Raw genomic sequence first — 6019 nt, 5'->3', positions numbered from 1 at the left:
TATATATATATATATATATATATATATAAATAGTGTATATAATTGTTATTTGACCGTTTTTTTATGAATAGAAAACCTGTATATATAGTTGTGTGTTATCAACAGTGTGTGAGACTATGGAAACTATTATTCTCAGGGGCACTGTGTGGCATTATTGTACACAGAGAGCGTTTATATGGCACTAATTTGTTCTGAGGATACCATGTATGGCACTATAATAGGGGGCACTATGTGGCAGTTATATTCCAAGAAAGTTATGTATGGCGCTATTGTCTGTAGGGTGCACTGTGTGGCACAATATATGGCACTACTATCTTCAGGGGCATTATGCGTCATTCAGGGTGCACTATGTGGCTGTATAATATTCAGAGTGCACTGTGTGACACCATTATTTTCAGAGCACTGTGTAGCACTGTTATATTCAGGGGGCACTGAATAAGACACTATTATATATATATATAGGGGGGGCAGTATTATAGTAGTTATATTCTTGTACATAGGAGCAGTATAATTATTAGTTATATTCTTGTACATAAGAGCAGTATTATAGTAGTTATATTCTTGTACATAGGAGCAGTATAATTATTAGTTATATTCTTGTATATAGGAGCAGTATTATAGTAGTTATATTCTTGTACATAGGAGCAGTATAATTATTAGTTATATTCTTGTATATAGGAGCAGTATTATAGTAGTTATATTCTTGTACATAGGAGCAGTATAATTATTAGTTATATTCTTGTATATAGGAGCAGTATTATAGTACGGTAGTTATATTCTTATACATAAGGGGCAGTATTATAGTAGTTAAATTCTTATACATAGGGGGTAGTATTGTAGTAGTTATTTTCTTGTACATAGGGGACAGTATTATAGTAGTTATATTCTTGTACATATGGGACAGTTTTATAGTAGTTATATTCTTGTACATAGGGGCAGTATTATAATAATTATATTCTTGCACATAGGGGACAGTATTATAGTAGTTATATTATATAGTTAAATATATATAAAAAAAATATATATAATATATTATACTATAATATATTATATAATAAAGTAAATTATAATATATAATATAAATAATAATTTTAGAGGGAAAAAAAAGTAAAATAAAAAGTTTTGCCCTCCTCTGCCGAAACCCGGGATCGAACCAGGGACCTTTAGATCTTCAGTCTAACGCTCTCCCAACTGAGCTATTTCGGCTGGTGAAGGTCTGAAGCTGCAACTAACACAGCTGACACTAGGGGCAATAGGACTGGTGGAAGGATCCTGCGTTCTGTTGCATGTGATAGGTATAAATGACTGATGATTCTGTATACATTCTGCTCATTCCCTGCACATCAGACGGTCAGAACAAGACATTGCATATAAATATTGCTGGCATTAGTATTATATTACAGGTAATAATGTTATACACAATGTTTCCATAGAAACAAGAACCACAGGGTTCTAGAATTCGAATGAAGATCATGAACCTAATTCTCAGCCACCTTTGTATGAGTCTCTGTGGCGCAATCGGTTAGCGCGTTCGGCTGTTAACCGAAAGGTTGGTGGTTCGAGCCCACCCAGGGACGAGAAACTTTTTTTTTTTTATTGGGAATTACCATTTCTTATCATAAAGTATATTCATTGCTCATCCAATAATAAATGCTTAATTCTGTCAACTTGATGGACATAAAGTTTAAGATTTTTTTTACTCTGTACATACTTCTGTACAGATTTAACCTAATCAGATGTATATAATTACTCCATGTCATTTACAGAAACTCTCATTTACAGAGACTATTATAACGTATAATACACATTGATATTCAATGCAACTGTTAGGTGTACTTCACAAGATAACCAGACGGTGGCGCTGTGGCTCCACAAATAATCTATAAGGCTCAGCAAGTTCGCGTTTTATCAGGAATGTGTTTTGTGTTTCTCTGGACAGATCACAGCTTTTGTATTAATGCTTTATTTATTTGCACACAAGCAAAATATTTTTAACTGAGTGAAAGTCCAGCCAAAGTCAGCAACACCCCCTGACAAAAGCCCAAATAAAAGAGATCTCAGAGAGCTGCAAGATGCAATACATAGAGGACTGGAAGAGTGAATTAGAGAACTCCCAGAAACTCACCATCTACCGGTCACTGCGGAGGGACTACACTCTGGCCCCATATCTGGAAAGGCTACGCCACCCCAAAGACAGGCAGACCCTGAGCCTGTACAGACTGAGTGCCCACAGCCTAGAGGTGGAAACAGGGCGGCACCGACAGACATACAAGCCGCGAGAGAACAGACTGTGCCAGCACTGCCAGCAGGGGGCTCTGGAGGACGAGACGCATTTCCTACTGCACTGTGACAAATACTCAGCAGTGAGGGGCTCCCACTTCCAGAAACTTACCACCCATAGCCCGGGCTTTCCATCCATGGATGAGGACATGAAACTCCGCTTCCTACTGGGGGAAGAGGAATCAATGGTGGAGATCGCCGCCCAATATGTCACCACATGTCATAAGCTGAGGGGAACCTAAGACCCCTAAATGGACTGTCAGAGCCCAAATTGTGCCCCCCAACTCCCCATAACCCTGATCCCCTCCCACCACACTTACTGTATTTCTCTTGCTTTGGCAACACTAATTGTATTTTGGTCCTGCCAATAAAGCATATTTGAATTTGAATTTGAATTTGAATTAGAAAATGCAAAAATGAGAAGGAAAAGTGTGCAAACATATAGGGGAATGATTTCTTACATTTTAGAATGAGCCTGCCAATCACCCAAGCAAAGCGTGGCAGAAGTCATAGTAGTAATATCTAACCGGATGGAATGGGTGTGACTCCCTATGGTGGCACGCTCAGACCCTATGGCATCTGTAGGCAATGGATAATTTCCCTATGGTGGTACGCTCAGACCCTATCCTATGGCATCTGTAGGCAATGGATCATTTCACTATGGTGGCACACTCCCACCCTATGGCATCTGTAGGCAATGGATCCTATTCCTATGGTGACACACTCAGACCCTATGGCATCTGTAGGTAATGGATCTTTTCCCTATGGTGGCATGTTCAGACCCTATGGCATCTGTAGGCAATGGATCCTATTCCTATGGTGGCACACTCAGACCCTATGGCATCTGTAGGTAATGGATCCTTTCCCTATGGTGGCATGTTCAGACCCTATGGCATCTGTAGGCAATGGATCCTATTCCTATGGTGGCACACTCAGACCCTATGGCATCTGTAGGCAATGGATCCTATTCCTATGGTGGCACACTCAGACCCTATGGCATCTGTAGGCAATGGATCCTATTCCTATGGTGGCACACTCAGACCCTATGGCATCTGTAGGCAATGGATCTTTTCCCTATCGTGGCACATTCAGACGCAGTGGCGAAAATAGAGTCCGATGGGTCCCGGTGCAAGATTTGGATCTGCCCCCCACTCTGGCATGCTTGTAAGATGTATGGGCCCTTGAAAAGTTCTAAACCCTAAAAAGACATGTGTTACCTCCCTCACAGTATATAGTAATGTCCCCAATCCTGGTATATGTGTCCCCCATCGTGGGCCCCTTCCAGGTATATATGTCTCCCATCCTGGGCCCCTTCCAGGTATATATGTCCCCCATCCTGGGCCCCTTCCAGGTATATATGTTCCCCATCCTGGGCCCCTTTCAGGTATATATGTCCCCCATCATGGACCCCTTTCAGGTATATATGTTCCCCATCCTGGGCCCCTTTCAGGTATAATAATAATAATATAATAATAATCTTTATTTCTATAGCGCCAACATATTCCGTAGCGCTTTACAATTCAGGAGGATCATATACAAACAAGTAACAGTTATAGAAATACAATATTTAGAGGGGAAAAAAAAATACAACCCTGCTCGTGAGAGCTTACAATCTACAATGAGATGGGGGGAGAGGCAAGGTTCAAGTGCTTATTTACAATGACAATCCAACCATCTCACGGAAATGGGGCTGGATAATGGTTTCCTGGACCAGTGGGCCCGAGCCTTGAGATGCCTTTGGGTGCCATGGAGTTTGATGTGGAGCTATGTTGTGAGAGGTTGTAGAGGGACTATGTGAATCGAATCTGATTAGGGAGTGTGATAGGCCGCCCTAAAAAGATGCGTCTTTAGGGTGCGTCTGAAGCTGAGTAAGTTGTGATTTGTCCTAACTTCTTGGGGTAGAGCGTTCCAGAGGGTTGGTGCAGCTCGGAAGAAGTCTTGGATCCGGGAGTGGGAGGTTCGAATTAGTGTGGATGTTAGTCGAAAGTCGCTTGCAGAGCGTAGAGAACGGGTGGACTGATAGACAGAGAGGAGGGTGGAGATGTAGGGGGGTGCTGCACTGTGGAGAGCTTTGTGGGTGAGAACAAGCAGTTTGAATTGGATCCTATGATATATGGGCAGCCAGTGCAATGACTGGCACAGAGCAGAGGCATCCGAGTAGCGGTTAGCCAGATAGGTGACCCGGGCTGCTGCATTAAGGATTGACTGTAGAGGAGAGAGTCTAGTTAGGGGGAGACCAATTAATAGAGAGTTACAGTAGTCCAAGCGAGAGTGGATCAGGGCCACGGTGAGGGTTTTTGTCGTTTCCATTGTGAGAAAGGGGCGGATTCTAGAGATGTTCTTGAGGTGCAAGCGGCAGGTGCGGGCAAGAGATTGTATGTGGGAGGTGAAGGAAAGATCAGTGTCAAGTATAACCCCCAGGCAGCGGGCTTGCGGCCTAGGACTTATCGTTGTGCCACACACAGAGAGGGAGATGTCAGGTTGAGGAAAGTTGGAAGATGGAGGGAAAAGAAGAAGTTCAGTTTTGGAAAGGTTAAGTTTCAGATAGAGAGCAGACATGACATTGCAAACTGCAGTCAGGCAGTCACTGGTGTTCTGTAGTACAGCGGGGGTGAGCTCAGGGGAGGAGGTGTATAGCTGTGTGTCATCAGCATAAAGATGGTACTGAAAGCCAAATCTGCTGATGGTCTGACCAATTGGGGCAGTGTAGAGGGAGAAAAGAAGAGGGCCAAGGACTGAGCCTTGAGGGACCCCAACAGTGAGAGGAAGAGGAGAAGATGTGGAGCCAGCAAATGATACACTGAATGAGCGGCCAGAAAGATAGGAAGAGAACCAGGAAAGAACAGTGTCCTTTAGGCCGATAGAGTGGAGCATAGAGAGAAGGAGATGGTGGTCAACAGTGTCAAAGGCAGCAGAAAGGTCAAGAAGAATAAGCAGAGAGTGGTCACCGTTACGTTTTGCTGTCAATAGGTCATTGGTCACTTTGACAAGGGCAGTTTCTGTTGAGTGTAAAGGTATATATGTCCCCCATCATGGACCCCATCCTGTTATATATGTCCCCAATCCAAGACCCTTTCCAGGTATACACTACAGTTTAGAAGTTTAGGGTCACTTAGATATTTCCTTATTTTTGAAAAGAAAGCACATTTTTTTTTCAATGAAGCTAACATTAAATTAAACAGAAATACACTCTATACATTGTTAATGTGGTAAATGACGATTCTAGCTTCAAACGTCTGGTTTTTAATGCAATATCTACATAGGTGTATAGAGGCCTATTTCCATCAACCACTACTCCAATGTTTTAATGATACATTGTGTTAGCTAACTGTGTTAGAAGGCTAATGGATGTTTAGAAATCCCTTGGAAACCCTTGTGCAAGTATGTTAGCACAGCTGAAAACACTTTTGCTGATTAGAGAAGCTATAAAACTGACCTCTCTATGAGCTAGTTGAGAATCTGGAGAATTACATTTGTTGGTTCCATTAAACTCTCAAAATGGCCAGAAAAAGAGAACTTTTACGTGAAACTCAACAGTCTGTTCTTTTTCTTAGAAATGAAGGATATTCCATGCGAGAAATTGCCAAGAAACTGAAGATTTCCTACAACGGTGTGTACTTACTCCCTTCAGAGGAGAGCACACACAGGCTCTAACCAGGGGTCCCATTATCATGGTCAGGGCAGAGTTTTGCACTCTCAGACAGTCAGGGAGAATCCACTCTGATAAAGCCGACTTCAC

The 6019-nt window shown here is 42.3% G+C and overlaps 2 non-coding genes across 2 annotated transcripts; one reads left to right on the top strand and one right to left on the bottom strand.

The window, feature by feature from the left end:
- Nucleotides 1-1133: 1133 nt before the first annotated feature.
- Nucleotides 1134-1206, bottom strand: TRNAF-GAA (transfer RNA phenylalanine (anticodon GAA)). The gene has a single exon. It is a non-coding gene; the product is annotated as a tRNA-Phe (tRNA).
- Nucleotides 1207-1503: 297 nt separating this feature from the next.
- TRNAN-GUU (transfer RNA asparagine (anticodon GUU)) lies at nucleotides 1504-1577 on the top strand. The gene has a single exon. It is a non-coding gene; the product is annotated as a tRNA-Asn (tRNA).
- The last annotated feature ends 4442 nt before the right edge of the window (nucleotides 1578-6019 follow it).

Source organism: Anomaloglossus baeobatrachus, chromosome 8 (assembly GCF_048569485.1).
Source record: "Anomaloglossus baeobatrachus isolate aAnoBae1 chromosome 8, aAnoBae1.hap1, whole genome shotgun sequence".
NCBI lineage: Eukaryota > Metazoa > Chordata > Amphibia > Anura > Aromobatidae > Anomaloglossus > Anomaloglossus baeobatrachus.
This window is presented reverse-complemented; position numbering and strand designations above follow the sequence as displayed.